Source organism: Cervus elaphus, chromosome 2, assembly GCF_910594005.1.
Source record: "Cervus elaphus chromosome 2, mCerEla1.1, whole genome shotgun sequence".
Classification (NCBI taxonomy): domain Eukaryota; kingdom Metazoa; phylum Chordata; class Mammalia; order Artiodactyla; family Cervidae; genus Cervus; species Cervus elaphus.
The window spans coordinates 42130947-42146017 of record NC_057816.1 but is presented as its reverse complement, the minus strand read 5'-3'; the positions used below and the strand labels follow the sequence as shown (position 1 = coordinate 42146017).

Below are 15071 nucleotides of genomic sequence, written 5' to 3'. Positions count from 1 at the left end.
TGAGTTAGAGCTTACCTCTGGTAAGGAGAAAAACTTAGTATTCATCCCTCAAAGCTCTGAAGCCTTAGCCTCATCGTCCACCCAGGTGAGTATTTCAGAGGAGCTACTCAAAGGTGGGTCTGCCTTCCAAGGGCATCAGCCACACCTGTGGCTTGTTGGAAATGCAAATCAGGCGCCCCTGTGGACTGCAGTGGTTTGGATTTAGTAGGTCTGGGATGGGGCCCAAGAAATTGCTTCTCTAACAAGTTCCAAGGTGATGCTACCATTCTTTAGACCACCTTAGAGCAGAACAGGGAGACCTTGTCACTTTTTTCTGCTTTTAACCTTTATCTTATCTGATATAAAGCTCAGCTGCTTTCAGTTGCAAATAACAGATACTGGCTTAAATAACAAAGGGAATTTATTTCCTCATACAGATTGAGTTTAGAGGTTTGAGGGCTTCAGCTGTAGCCCAATTATGTTGCCAACTATCTGCTTCTTTCCAAGTAAATGACCTCTTTTTGAATATAACGGAAAACTGCAAAGCTGCCAGGTGTGGGCATACTTAGCAACTAATCGCCACTCCTCAGATTTGTCTTTTTCTTTTTTTTTTATCTTGTAGTGGTTTTTGTCATACATTGACAGGAATCAGCCATGGATTTACATGTATTCCCCATCCTGATCCCCCCTCCCACCTCCCTCTCTACCCGATCCCTCTGGGTCTTCCCAGTGCACCAGGCCCGAGCACTTGTCTCATGCATCCAACCTGGGCTGCTGATCTGTTTCACCCTAGATAATATATACGTTTCGATGCTGTTCTCTCAGAACAGAAGCCCAGAAGTGGGACTGTTGGGTCATATGGCAGTTCTAATTCCAGTTTTTTAAGAAATCTCCACACTGTTCTCCATAGTGGCTGTACTAGTTGGCATTCCCACCAACAGTGTAAGAGGGTTCCCTTTTCTCCACACCCTCTCCAGCATTTATTGCTTGTAGACTTTTGGATAGCAGCCATCCTGACTGGCATGTAATGGTACCTCATTGTTGTTTTGATTTGCATTTCTCTGATAATGAGTGATGTTGAGCATCTTTTCATCTGTTTGTTAGCCATCTGTATGTCTTCTTTGGAGAAATGTCTGTTTAGTTCTTTGGCCCCCTTTTTGATTGGGTCATTTATTTTTCTGGAATTGAGCTTCAGGAGTTGCTTGAATATTTTTGAGATTAGTCCTTTGTCTGTTGCTTTGTTTGCTATTATTTTCTCCCAATCTGAGGGCTGTCTTTTCACCTTGCTTATAGTTTCCTTTGTAGTGCAAAAACTTTTAATTAGGTCCCATTTGTTTATTTTTGCTTCATTTCCAATATTCTGGGAGGTGGGTCATAGAGGATCCTGCTGTGATTTATGTCGGAGAGTGTTTTGCCTATGTTCTCCTCTAGGAGTTTTATAGTCTCTGGTCTTACATTTAGATCTTTAATCCATTTTGAGTTTATTTTTGTGTATGGTGTTAGAGAGTGTTCTAGTTTCATTTTTTACAAGTGGTTGACCAGTTTTCCCAGCACCACTTGTTAAAGAGGTTGTCTTTTTTCCATTGTATATCCTTGCCTCCTTTGTCGAAGATAAGGTGTCCATAGGTTAAAAATATGGAAAGCTTCACGAATTTGCGTGTCATCCTTGCGCAGGGGCCATGCTAATCTCTGTATCGTTCCAATTTTAGTATATGTGCTGCCGAAGCGAGCGCTCAGATTTGTCTTTAATCTGCATTTTTAGCACATTTTAGGGCCTTAATAAAAAGTAAATGTTAATCTCTGTCATTCTTCCTCCTTTGAGGATGTCTGTTAATTTCTGGGCTTCCCTGGGGGCTCAGTGGTAAAGAAACCTCCTGCCAATGTAGGAGAGGCAGGTTCAATCCCTGAGTCAAGAAGATGTCCTGGAGAAGTAAATGGATACCCACTCCAGTAGTCTTGCTTGGAGACCCTCACAGACAGAGGAACCTCTCAGTCTATAGTCCACAGGGTCACAAAAGAATCAGACACGACTTAGAGACATGATAACAACAATGTCTATTATTTCTACCCAGAGCAATTTCTTTTTTCCATTTCCACATGCTTTTCCATACCAGAGGAGCTCCCGTGTGCTAGGCAGAGAGTGGAGAGCAGACAGACATGGTCGTTCTTTAAAGCGCATTACAGTCCAGCTTGGAGGACTCTCTAAGTTTTCTTTGTGTGTGTATGTTATTGCTCAGTCGTGTCCATCTCTGCAATGTCATGGACTGTAGCCCACCGGGGCTCCTCTGCCCATGGAATTCTCCAGGCAAGAATACTGGAGTGGGTTGCCATTCCCTTCTCCAGGGGATCTTCCCGACCCAGGGACTGAACCCTGGTCTCCTGAAATCAGGCAGATTCTTCACCATCTGTGCTATCAGGGAAGACCAAGTTTGCTTTACCCACTCCCCAAACCAGCTTAGGAATCCTTGTTACTCCAATCTTTCCTCTTACACACTGGACCACATTATACTGGGTATGTATAATAAGTGCTGTGTATATAGAAAAATATGAATAAGTATAAAGAAGGCTCAATCATGTAGAATTGTTACCTGAACATTGGGTTTGCCTTTTGGTGGTATTGCCAAAAGACAGAAAAGCCAAATTGCAGACGGTCTTATTACTCACTGCAAGTGAGGAGAACACCAGGGATCTTTCCCAAAGCAGTGTTTTCTCTGAACAGCAAAATTGGGGAAATTTAAGCTATTGGTACATGTATATTCATGAAGGGGCCTGGACGGCAGGCAGAGTCCAAGCTTCAGTTGATTGAAGTCAAGAGGGTCAGTAAAGGTCAATACCACTATCCTTCAGATTCCAGTTGATCTAGTTGCTGGCATTTAAATTCTGCAAAATGGCTCAAGACCGTGCTTTAGGCTAGTCTTTACCATCAAAAGAGAACTGAGAGTCTTTACAACAGATCCAATATTTTTGCTCTTGTTATTTCTTTTGCCAGTTAACAGTCCGTTGTTTATGCATTCATTTGTTCCCTTAAGACCATTTATCACTGAGACCTGTTCACGATCAAGCATTATGGCCAGGCTGAGATCACCAAGGGCTTGGGCCAAAAATGGCTTCTCTTATGTCAAAAAAGCCAGGTCTGGTTCTCTTTATCCAGGGACGACTCCCACCCCACAAATCTGCTTACAGAAAGAGGTAAGTGGAGGAAAACGACAATGTGGCCATAAAGATTTTTGTAACTTGGATCAGGATTTGTTCAGTTGATCTTAGTAGATACTCTCATTTTGAACTAAGAAACACACAGGGTGATAAAGATTGGGAAAACATAAAAATCCTATAAAAGAAATCATGTTATGGTTTATTAAATCCAAATCTTAAAATATCTGACAGTGTCTTGAGAAATCAGTAATGTTGCAAAGTATTCTTTTTTAATAATACTCTTCTGCCTTGGGATAGTTGGCTATATTAACTGTTATTTTTCCATGTAAGCAGAAAGAAAACAGAGAAACATAAGGTCCTGCATTGGACACGTCTTCAGTTGAATATAAATCCTCAGAGGAGTGCAGAGCTGACTTATAACTCCCGCTGAGCCACGCGCTATCTGGGTGGGCTTCTCTTCTCCCACCCAGCCTGGCGAAGCCCATCAGAGAAAACCAGTGACCTGGACTCTGGGATGTGTCAGTGCCTGCTTTATCTGCAGGACTTCACGTTCTTCTCCTGGGCGTGTCCAACAGTCAGCCCTCGAGGTAAAGGAGAGTGTGAAAACACTCGACTGAGCAAATGGCAAATAAAACTAGGGAAGGTTTTGGAGAAGGGGCGGAAAAGGAGACGCTGACTCCCACGCCCACCTCACCTTGCCCTTAGATTTCTCCTGTTTGTCCTCTTCTCCTCTAACTCAGCAACTCAGGCGCTGGCGTAGATGATTTGTAATGGTTGCATTTTAACCCGCTGCTGTTAATGGTCATGATGGAGATTGTGTCTGGTAAGACCACACAGTGAGAAGCGAGGCCCGTCCTTCTGTTGTCTGGGTCCTTCACGCTGGACAGACAGGCAGACCGCAAGTAATCAAAGTAGTGAGACCCCTGCTGGGCTGTTTATAAGGAGAAGCCCAAAGTTCTGTGGGACCAAAAGTTCTCCTAGTGTGGGGTTCCTAAGAAAACAGGACAGAAAATAGCAAATTACAATCGTGTGACCAAGTGTTTAGAAAATGGCAAAAGAAATGGGGAAAATGACAAATGTAAAAGCAATGACAGATACTACAGCCATCACAAAACCTAGAAAAATAGCATAATATTCTTATTAAATAGACTGTCTCTTCCACCACAATAATGTTTTTTTCCCTCCATACATATGTCCAGTTACTGGTGCCTTATATAGAGCACTTTTATATAGCAAATAACTGGTTCTGTAGGTTCTGGAGCTTAAAAAGGCAATAAGCAACTCATGTGGTTAAAATGTATTAGTACTGTGAGTTTTACAAGGCATAGCAACATGTTAATAGTGCGCCTAGACAACTCCCCTAGCGGTTCAGTGGTTGCAATGCAGGGGACTTGGGTTCAATCCCAGGTGGGGGAAGTAAGGTCCCACATACCTCAGAGAAACTAAGCCTATGTATTGCAACTACTGAGTCCAAGGGCCACAACTAGAGAGTCCACACACCACAATGAAAGATCCTGCCTGCTGCAACGAGGACCTGAGGCAGTCAAATAAATAATAAAAAAAATAAAAATTTAAAAATAAAATTCATTACCGAAGAAGAAAAATAATGTTCCTAGAAGATGACCTGGAAGTGGCCTGCTATAGACTGAAGGTTTATGTCTCCCCAAGTTCATATGTTAAATTCTAGCTCCCAATATAATGGAGTTAGGATGTGGCGCCTTTGGAAGGTCATTGGGTCATCAGGGTGGAGCCTGCATGAATGGGATCCGTAACATTTTAAAAGAGACCCCAGAGAGTTTCCTTCCCCTGCCGCAGCTAAGAATGCTGAAAAGACAACTATGAACCAGGAAGCAGGATTTAGCAGACATCAAACCTGCTGGCACCTTAGGCCCAGTTTTTTAGCATCCAGAACTAGGAGAAATTTCTATTGTTTGTAAGTCACCCAGTCTGCGATAGTTTGTTACAGCAGCCTGAATAGGCTAAGACAGGACCCAAGCAAGGGAGGGTTCCTGACAGCACAGTAAATCCATCTCCTGTGATAAGTGTACTCGACTAGGAATTGACAGTCAAAATTCAGTGACAATTCTGAGATCCTACACTAGTAAAACTGGAGAGATTTATGAGGAACATGACAATGTGGAAGAGATTCTTGATATTTATCTGCTTTCATCTTAGAATTCTGATCTTTGTGAATGAATTGCATATTCAAAAAAAAAGTAAATCATTTTTAAGTGAAAATTATAAAAAGAAACCTATAAGACATAGTTCTGCTCTTACCTTTGATTTTTGTTGTTGTTCAGTTGCTCAATCATGTCCAATTCTTGGTGACCCCATGAACCGCAGTATGCCAGGCTTCCCTGTCCTTCACTATCTCCTGGAGTTTCCTCAAACTCGTGCCCACTGAGTTGATGATGCCATCCAATCATTTCATCCTGTCACCCCCTTCTCCTCCTGCCTTCAATCTTTCCCAGCATCAAGGTCTTTCCAATGAGTCAGCTCTTTGCATCAGGTGGCCAAAGTGCTGGAGCTTCAGCTTCAGCATCAGTCCTTCCGATGAATATTCAGGGTTGATTTCCCTCGTTGCCCCACTCCAATTCTGTTCTCAAGAGGAGATAACCTTCGGACATGGATGTGTGACAGGCTTCCTCAACACTCGTATAAGCTCCTGACCCACATAAACAAAACAATTGTCCTTTTAAGCCACTACCTTTAGAAGTTTCTTACACAGCATGGTAACCAGAACACTCTTCTCCATTGATTTATTTCTGAAGTGAGGCAGTAGGTAGACACTTTGAATAGAAATGATTGTTAACATGTTGTTAGGTGAGTGCATTGAGAAGCAGTATAACCCTCAAAGGCCAGCAGTTGCTCTGTCTTCAGAAAGGAGACTGCATCCCAGAGCTGGCACTAGTGGTAAAAAACCCGCCTGCCAGTGCAGGAGATGCAAGAGGTGTGGGTTCGATCCCTGGGTCGGGAAGATCCCTGGAGGAGGGCATGGCAACCCACTCCAGTATTCTTGCCTGGAGAATCCTATGGAAGGAGGAGCCTGGTGGGCTGCAGCCCCTGGGGTCACACAGAGTCAGACCTGCTGCATACCAGTGCATTTCAAGAACGCCAACTCCCACCACCGCCTCTCCAGCCTGGCTGTGTTCTACTTTCTTTCTTTTGTGCACACTCTTCCTTTCACCAGGAGTATCTCCCCTGAATCTCACTCCTTCCATCATATCCCTCCCCTCCATCATCACCTTCTTTCTTATCCAACTCCCTACAGTATAAATAATCCTCTTCTGATTGCACAGACCCCTGCTTCTGTCATTGTGAGTGACCATCACATTGCACAGTAACTGCCTTTTTGCATGTTTCTCTCATATGATTATGAAATCATGAAAGAATTCCAATTCAGAATGAAACCAGATGATACGAAATGGAAAATCTTATACATGTGCCCTCAGAAGAATGGAACTTAAGAACTGAGGTTGATTTCGGTACATGCCTGCTTTACTAAAAACTAAGACTTACCTCCTGACCAATGAATATTTGCTAAGAATGTCTCCCATCCTAAAACTGGTGAACTTCCTGCCTGGACTCTCGCTGGACTTCTCCGTCTTCACACTTTCGCCCATACATTCAGCCTTCCGAGATCCCCATGGACTCACCTGTAACTTGCTACAGCACATGTTTTCTGTTTTTTGTTTTTTTAACTTTTTCTTCTTTATTGCGAGCAGATTCAGGTCTCCTGCTTATATATTCTGCAGAAAAGTCCAATCATAATTAGTACATGTTTTCTGAATTGCAGTTCATCTGCTATTTCCAAATAAACTCAATTTCTGGTAATTGGAGCTTGTTCTAGTTTACTTCTTTCTTTAGACTGACAAAATCCCAAAGGTGTGGAAAAATTCTTGGTCAATTGTTGTACTTCTAAAGCTCTAATATGCACATATATTTTGGTGTATAGTAAGTGCTCATTATTTTCTCATTAAAAGGATAAATGAACTGTAACATGCCCTTTATACAGGGATTCAGTTAAGGGACTCTTTAACTCAATTTAGTTTTTCTTAATATGTGCTGGCCAAATGGACCTGAATCTTCATTCTATTCTCAGAGAAGAGCAGTACCCATTCTATAAACCAATATGAAGATTTCAGCTGATAAGAGCCACTGGTCATATTGATCTGGTCCCTTATATCCTATAATTCTCCTATAATAGTCCAATATAAAGGGAAACTCTACTGTTCTATTGGAGCTCACCCTTCATTATCCCTGGGAGGGACTGGTTCCAGGACCTCTACTGATAACCAAAATTCACGGATGCTTAAGGCCCTTGTATAAAATAGCATAGTACCATGAAGACAGCTCTCCAAATCTGTGGATGCAAAACTTGCAGATACAGACGACCACCTGGACAACTTGAGAAAGATCTGAGCGCTGTCTCCTTTGCGTACTCTTAGATTAAGCCTGGGCCACTATGGGCCATGCTCCTGCCCTGGTACCATAACTAGATCTTTTGGTCGCTGTGGTGAAGGGAAAGTTCTAGCCCCACAAAGGCCATGAAAACAGCACGCTGGCCTTGCAGGAGGCCAGGCAGGGGAGCTCAGTGGCCTGAGTTAGGGTGAAATATCACCTGGCCAAATACTATTTCTGCCACATACCTCCTGTGAAACATAGGGAAAATAGCAATAACAACACCACAGAAGTATTTTCTGACATTAATGAGCTGATGAATAGTAAAATGTTAATCCCCTTACAAATGTCAATTATTCTTGCAAGCAAAAGGTAGGTAAAACACAATAAAATCTTAGCAAAAGATGGAGTACTATCTCTATCAATACAGGAAATAAATGACTCTACTGTTTCCCAGTGGCCATGGGCAAGTCACATGGTCTCTTTGTTCAGATATGAGATGGAGTCAAAAGTCACATTTCCTACAACGTTAATACATGTAAAATGCTTAACCTAGCACCTGATATAGACTAAATTCTCATCATAGATTAACAAAACATGACTATGCACCCTTAAATGCACTTGGAAGTATAAGAGAGGGAAACCTTTTATATATATATAGTTGTTGCTGTTTTTATTTATTTGCTAAGTCATGTCCAATTCTTTTGTGCCCTTTGGACTGTAGCCTGCCAGGCTCTTCTGTCCATGGGATTTCCCAGGCAAGAATACTGGAGTCGGTTGCCATTTCCTTCTCCAGGGGATTTTCCCAACCCAACCCAGGGATCAAACCCTGTCTCCCGGGGTCAAACCCTTCACCACTGAGCCACCATGGAAGCCATATATATACATATAGTTTGTTTCATTTAATTTTGGGTTTGGAAGAATAAGAGGAGGCTTCACAATGTACGTTGTCTGTGTTTTGAAATATAGGTATCATTTTGACATAGAGAAGGATCTCAGAATCTGTCTCTAACCCAGAGAAGGAAAGAGGTATATTTTGCCAGCTAGCCATCTTTCTCAAAAATTTAGATGACATTCTTTCACTGTAGAATATGATAGGGAAATGATAATGCAGGGAGGTGGAGGAGTGGAAGTAATTTGAGGATTTCAAGTCTGTCCAGCCCTTAGCATTTCACAAAAGGGGACCCTCAGAGGCAATGTAGAAACCAGACCTAGAGCCATTGTTCCAGGGAAATTTCAAACAGAGGATCAAAATGCAACGTTAAGATTGTTCAGTGTATCATCCATTCTGCTTTGAGTACTTGGAAATATGATAATTAACTTTTTCTAAAGGTTAGACAGACAGACAGACACACACACACCCAGAAATTTTACCTGCTCATCAATGCAGGAATCCCACTCAGATTTTCTTACTCTATCCACACACCCTCCCTCAGGCAATTTCAGCCACTCCCAGAACAAGACCTAGCTCATAGAAGTGCAGTCCAAAGAAATATTTTAAAAAAAGAAAAAGCAAGAGAAATGTTAGATTGTATGTCCCTGTGGGTCTAACCAGAATTAAAACTATAAAGTAACCGTCATTCTATTTCATAGGCAATAATTCTATTGCCTGTGAAGTAGAATGCAATAGGAAAAGGGAAAAGAATTCCAGAAAAGGAAACTGCTGGCTTCTCTGAGCCATTTTGGAGGGCGGGACTCCAGGGCAAGTAGATGCTCTTGCATTGCTAACCCATGAGCTTTAGGACTTACTGGCTAGAGGAAGCTGTGGGTGAGGCGTTTGCTAGACAAGTATTCCCAGAAGAGTGATTGATTCCTCAAGCCTTCAGGTTCTTGGAGGTCATGTGACAGGTTGTTTCCTGGTATCCAATCTGACGACGGCTGCCACTCCAGCTCCACCACCCACTGCCACCTCACTATATTTCCTGTGCTCTGGGCCTTTTTTGCCTAAGAAAGAATTTTCACTATCATTAAAAGAAACCAGCACACAAAGACAGCACCCTCCCAGACACCAAGTGTACTGTAATATAGGGCTGGAGGGGGACATATCCCTTTGAAAGTCAGAACAGACCTCACTGGAAAAGAGTATTCCTCTGAGTTCTACCTCTGGCTCTGTGTGCTGGCTCAGTCTAAATCCTCTGTTATCCTGTTGTAGAAAGCTCACTCTTACAGGTTTCTCTCATTTTCTGCAAAGCTGTAAATAATTGTTATTTTAAGTCCTCCTGGTCCAGAGACTCTAAATATACAAATGAAAAGACCCTTAGGGATTCCCTGAGGTTGTCTAACCCCTTCTGACCTGACCACGCAGCCGAGCTCAGAGAAAAGATGCTGCGGCCCTCTCTGGGCATGACGTCAGGGCTCCAGATCTCCAAACCCAGCTCTTTGCGCTCTACCATGAAGCCTCCTTGTGTTCCTGACTCCTTGTATTAAGGCTTCTCTTGTGCCCTCCTACATCCAGCCAGAGGGCTGAGGGCACCTAAAACTTGTCTTGGATTTCAATAACAATATTCAGTTTGTTCATGAAAGAAGATTTGTCCCTTACTTGGAGGATTTTAGACACTTCCCATGAATGTGATTAGAAAGACGGGTTTAAGAAAAAGCCTCAAATTTTCATCAGGAAAGCATTCACTCACTTGGTGCAAACATAAAGCAGAACTTGGATGAGATTGAGAAATGGAGTACTTCTTACCAGATCAGTAAGCAAGGAGCTCACAGTCATGAGGGATTCCCACCCCCGAGGACACTCAGGAAGGAGAAGAATACCTGCACAGATCTGGCAGCTGTAAGGCTGCAGCCACTCCCTGTGGGGCGTCCTGAAGAACTCAGGATGTGAAAAATAGCTGGATACTCACCCCAGCTGAGATGATGAAAGCAATGATTTCAGTGAGCAGACTGCTGCATCTTCTCACACATAAAAAGGTGCTAAACCCCTTAACTTGAGAGATCTAGTCTTCTTTAATTCACAACAATCTCTTGATGTTCAGGCTACCAGCCCTCTGTTACAAACTTCTGGCTCAGATGGTAAAGCGTCTGCCTACAACGCAGGAGCCCCGGGTTTGATCCCTGGGTCGGGAAGATCCCCTGGAGAAGGAAACGGCAACCCACTCCAGTACTCTTGCCTGGAAAATCTCATGGACAGAGGATCCTGTTAGGCTACAGTCCATGGGGTCGCAAAGAGTCAGACACGACTGAGCGACTTCACTTCACTTCTTCTGTAGGACCTGACCCCTTACTTCCTGCCCACCCCTCCTCAGAGCAATTCTCTCAGGATTCCTTGAGATGCTGTCTGTTGGGATTGAAGTCCTAAAAATTCCTACCAAATAAAACATAACTCTCAGTCTTTAGGTTCTGATTATTTTTTAAGTCAACAAAGTAAAAACACGGACCAAAGAAGAGCTGGGGAACTTATCCCTCCCTGTGCCCACGTCCTCCTCAGCATGGACAGCCGAGCTACTTCTGACTGCCAGCAAACTTGTGCTGGCATCCTGCTGTCAAGACACGCTTAGGCGCTTTGCTTTCTTTCTTAACTCTTGACTGTCGTTATGCCAGTTGGAAAGTCTGTTATAAAAACTAAACGTGACTCAGAAGAAGCCAAACACACACACATAGACACACACAAAACCCTCCTCTCTCCTTTCCAAGTCACATCACTGCACAGCCTGCTCTCTAACTGCCCATGAGACCACAGCTGCTCATCTGGTCTCGTCTGCCGTTAACGGTGGTGGGTCCTCCTCCAGAGTCTCTCAGGCCCTCTGCTGTTTCCCGTCTCCCCACAGCTTAGTTTCGGGCCAGAGGGAAGCATTTTCTGACTGTCTCCTCTGGGCTTGCAGAAGTGAGACCCAAGCCAAATTATGAAATCTTCCAAGGTCTTTGGGTCTTAGCCTTCCCATGCTCTTCGATACTTTTCTTCCAGTTGGAAAATTATGCAGGCATATTACATAGACACCTAAGTATACTCTCTTATATAAGTTGTAGTGTTGCTAATTTAACAATATAGTTTAACATAGGCAGAAAGGGAAATAAGCCTTAAACAATTCTTAATTATCCCTAAAATATTTCTCTCCATTCTCACTACATTGCTCTGGTCCAGACCTTTGTTGTCTTTTACTTGGACACTAGTGTCCTGACAAATTTTGGTGTTTCCTGCCTGCTTCTAACCTCTTTATACTATGCATTTCACACTGCCACCCACTGTAATCTATAGAAATGAAGGTCTGACTATACGAATCCTGTACTTAAAGGATGAAAGCTAAGATTCATAGCAAGGCATCTAATTCCCATCTCCTAGTGCAACCCAGGACACACTTCAGGTGACAAGAACTGCACATGTAACTTGTCTCCTGACCACTCCAGGGCCCTTCTCCTGAATACCACTCACTAAGGTCTTTCCTAAAGACCTTTTTATCCTTTAAAGCTAAGCATCGAGATTTTACCCAGCCAACATTTAATTCAGACACATCCATTCGCATAACATCCTATGTATAACTTATTCATAGCATTTGACATCTTATATTTTTCTTAAAACATGTTGGACTGCTTTACTATTTATAAAATGTATTTCTTGCAGAAAACTTGGAAAATACAGGAAAATGGGAAAACAAAGCCCAATGAAAGCATCTAGAGGTACTCTACTAATGTGAGGTATATTTTCCAGTCTTTGGCTCTATGCACATATTTGTACTTTTTGTTTCTTGCCCCCTTGCACACAGCACACACATATTCACCAAAACACCTGCTTGGCAATCTAACATATTTTGCAATCACTTTTATTTTCCACTTAAAAGTACATTATGAGCTTTGTTATATATCCTCAAGTGTTCATAGAGTAAGCTCCATGACGGGAAAGTGTGTGTGTAAGGCAAACATGGACAGACATTTAGATGAATGAATAGCACAGGCTCACAAGAAATATTTGTTGAGCTAATTTAATAAAGAAAACAATGAAAGGAGAGAGAGGGAAGAAAAAAAAGAATATGAGAAGAACTAGAGCACATGGAAGGTAGAGAGACAAAGAGAGGAAAGTGGATCATCTGAACAGGGCTTTCATGATGTTTAAAATTTTTATAATATACTTTATCTTTGATTCCTGCAATAGCCTTCTGAAGTAGCTATAATAGTTATTTACAAATCAGGAAAGGGAAACTCAGAAAGGTTAAATGACTTGCCCTGGCTTGTTCGCGCAATAAGTGGCAGAACTAGTTGTGGGAATCCATGAACTATATTTATCTTACTCCACATGACTTCTGGAAAAACAAGCACAATAACAAAGGCCCTGCTGAGGTCTGGGAGCTCGGAGCGGTGGGTGTCCCTGCCCCCTGGCGTGGTGCCCTGTGAATAGCTGTGTTCAGCGAGTTACCGAGGAGCGTGGAGGAGAAAGAACCAACAGCAGATGTTGGTCAGCGTCTGGGGTTCGGCGCCCTCAAGCCACACTTCCTGCTCCACACCGGCTTCCCTGACTGACGAAGCAGGGGCTCCTAAATGCTCTGCTCCCAGTCCGTGCCATGTACCTCATGCTCCATAAACACAAGCGCGTTAAACAGCTCACTGGCTCCCTTTGCTCTTGGAAAATATTCTCCCGGCTTCAGAGGCTCTTCACGATCAGACTCACCTCATCTCATCCTCACGTCTCTTCTCTCTTCTTCTCATACATTCCATCTCCTTCTCCAGGGGATCTTCCAGACCCAGGGATGGAGCCCCAGTCTCCTGCACTGCAGGTGAATTCGTTACAGGCTGAGCCAGCAGGGAAGCTCCCTTGTACATTCCACACACCTCTAAATCCCTGAAAGTGTTGGCATATTCTTCCCCGCCCTGCTCTTCTTTAGTAACTATTACTTTGATCCTTTCTTTACTGACTGCATTACTTTTTCATTGATGTGTAATAAATTATCACACATGTAGCAGTTTTACACAAGCCTCGCTGTTTCTCTAGGTCAGATGTCTGGAATGGTGTGGCTTGGTTCTCTTCTTAAGGTCTCACTGGGTTAAAATCAAAGTATTGGCCAGGACTGGGTTCTCACTGGCAGCTGAGGTTCCTCTTTCAGACTTACTGGTTATTGACAGAATTCAGTTTCTGGTGGTTAGAGGACAGTGGTTGCCATTTCCCTGTGACATGATTCTCTTCCTCCTCAAACAAACAACAAGGCATCAAACCTTTCCTGTGCTTTGAACCTCTGTGGTTTCGGCTTCTGCCTCCCTCTTCTGTTTTAAGGGTTCATGTGATTACATTACACACACTTGGATAACCAAGGATAACCTCTCTGTCTAAAGGTCATCTAATTAAAATGTAAAAAAAAATTTTTCTGGCTTCGCCATGACTTGTAGGATCTTATTCCCCCAATCAGGGATTGGACCTGAGTCGCTGACAGTAAAAGTGTAAAGTCCTAACCACTTGACCACCAGGGAATTCTGGGTCTTCTACTTTATAAAACCAATGAGGTCTACGAAGTCCCTTCACCATGTACCATTTTCATCGCATAACACCCAGACGGTGAAGGTTACGGGGGTCTGCTGCCTGCCCACCTCATTGGTCACTCTGTTAGGGTAGTATCCTCACGGGGACCAGGCCCATTCACTTCTGGACTATACGCTTCATGAGGGCAGTGACTGCATCTATTTCATAAGTCAGCGGTGTGCTGGGGCCAGCCTGTATCAACTAACAAGGGCTATCATTAAACGCTCAGACATTTTGTCATCCAGAGGCTAACCATACATATTATTTTAAAAATGAAAGTATATAGTCAAATAAATTTTATTTTTAAGAGGTAATAAATAATCAGACTCACCATTCGTTATTTATCGTTTACCTATTCACTCTTATCTTTTCTCTTGAGGTTGCTGTCATTGATTGTATCTCTATGGTGGAAACTCTGTTTATGGATGGGCTCATTTCTTCCTAACTCCTTATTCAGTGATGTCATATTGCTAGCTTGAAATTGGCCATAGTGGATGTATTTATACCACAGAAATCAGAAAAAAAGCTAGCTGCTGGCTTGCTTTATTGTTTATTTCTCTCTCTTTCTCTTTTTTTTCTTTCTGGCCATATAACACAGCTTGTGGCATCTTAGTTCCCCAACCAGGGATTGAACCTTGGTTCTTGGCAGTAAGAGTGCAGAGTCCTAACCCCTGGATCACTAAGGCATTCCCCAGCGCAGGGGTCCCCAGCCTCTGGGATCCAATGCTGGAGAGTTGAGGTGGAGCTGATGTAATAATTATAGAAATGGAGTGCACAATAAATGTGACGAGTTTGAATCATTCCAAAACAATCCCCTCCTCAAGTCTGTGGAAAAACTGTCCTCCACAAAACTGGTCCCAGGTGCCAACAGTGTTGGGGACCTCTGCCCTAGTGTTGATTTCTCTTGTCAGAGGTGAAGAAACTAGGTAATAAGGTGAATAAACATGTCCAGACTCAACAGCAGATACAAAATAGAAGCCAGTGTGGTCTGAGCTTACAGCCTGGACTCTGAAAAACGACACCAAAATTGAACCAAGAACCAGGCCCATGGGTAGGTGGAGGGTGAGCCCTTGCTCCTCTGTGTCTTCAG

The 15071-nt window shown here is 43.0% G+C and overlaps 2 long non-coding RNA genes and 1 other non-coding gene across 7 annotated transcripts in view; all 3 read right to left on the bottom strand.

Annotated features, from left to right (window-relative positions):
• Window positions 1–1608: 1608 nt before the first annotated feature.
• LOC122677631 lies at window positions 1609–1712 on the bottom strand. The gene has a single exon (XR_006335868.1). It is a non-coding gene; the product is annotated as a U6 spliceosomal RNA (small nuclear RNA).
• A 1599-nt stretch (window positions 1713–3311) lies between these two features.
• On the bottom strand, window positions 3312–5468 carry LOC122705693. Its single transcript, XR_006344168.1, has 2 exons — window positions 5410–5468; window positions 3312–4123 (listed from the first exon to the last, which is right to left on the bottom strand). It is a non-coding gene; the product is annotated as an uncharacterized LOC122705693 (long non-coding RNA).
• Window positions 5469–5600: 132 nt separating this feature from the next.
• The window catches only part of LOC122676880, a 42534-nt gene continuing 33063 nt past the window's right edge, over window positions 5601–15071 (bottom strand). The window contains exons 1-3 of one of the 5 annotated variants that reach the window (XR_006335654.1): window positions 13139–13511; window positions 6789–6881; window positions 5601–5921 (exon numbers count right to left, since the gene is read on the bottom strand). This is a non-coding gene — a long non-coding RNA (uncharacterized LOC122676880). Of the gene's footprint in view, window positions 5922–6788; window positions 6882–9282; window positions 10008–10382; window positions 10628–10916; window positions 11290–13138; window positions 13512–15071 lie in introns of those variants that run through there. The other 4 variants (XR_006335657.1, XR_006335658.1, XR_006335655.1 and 1 more) reach the window with 4 other exon arrangements.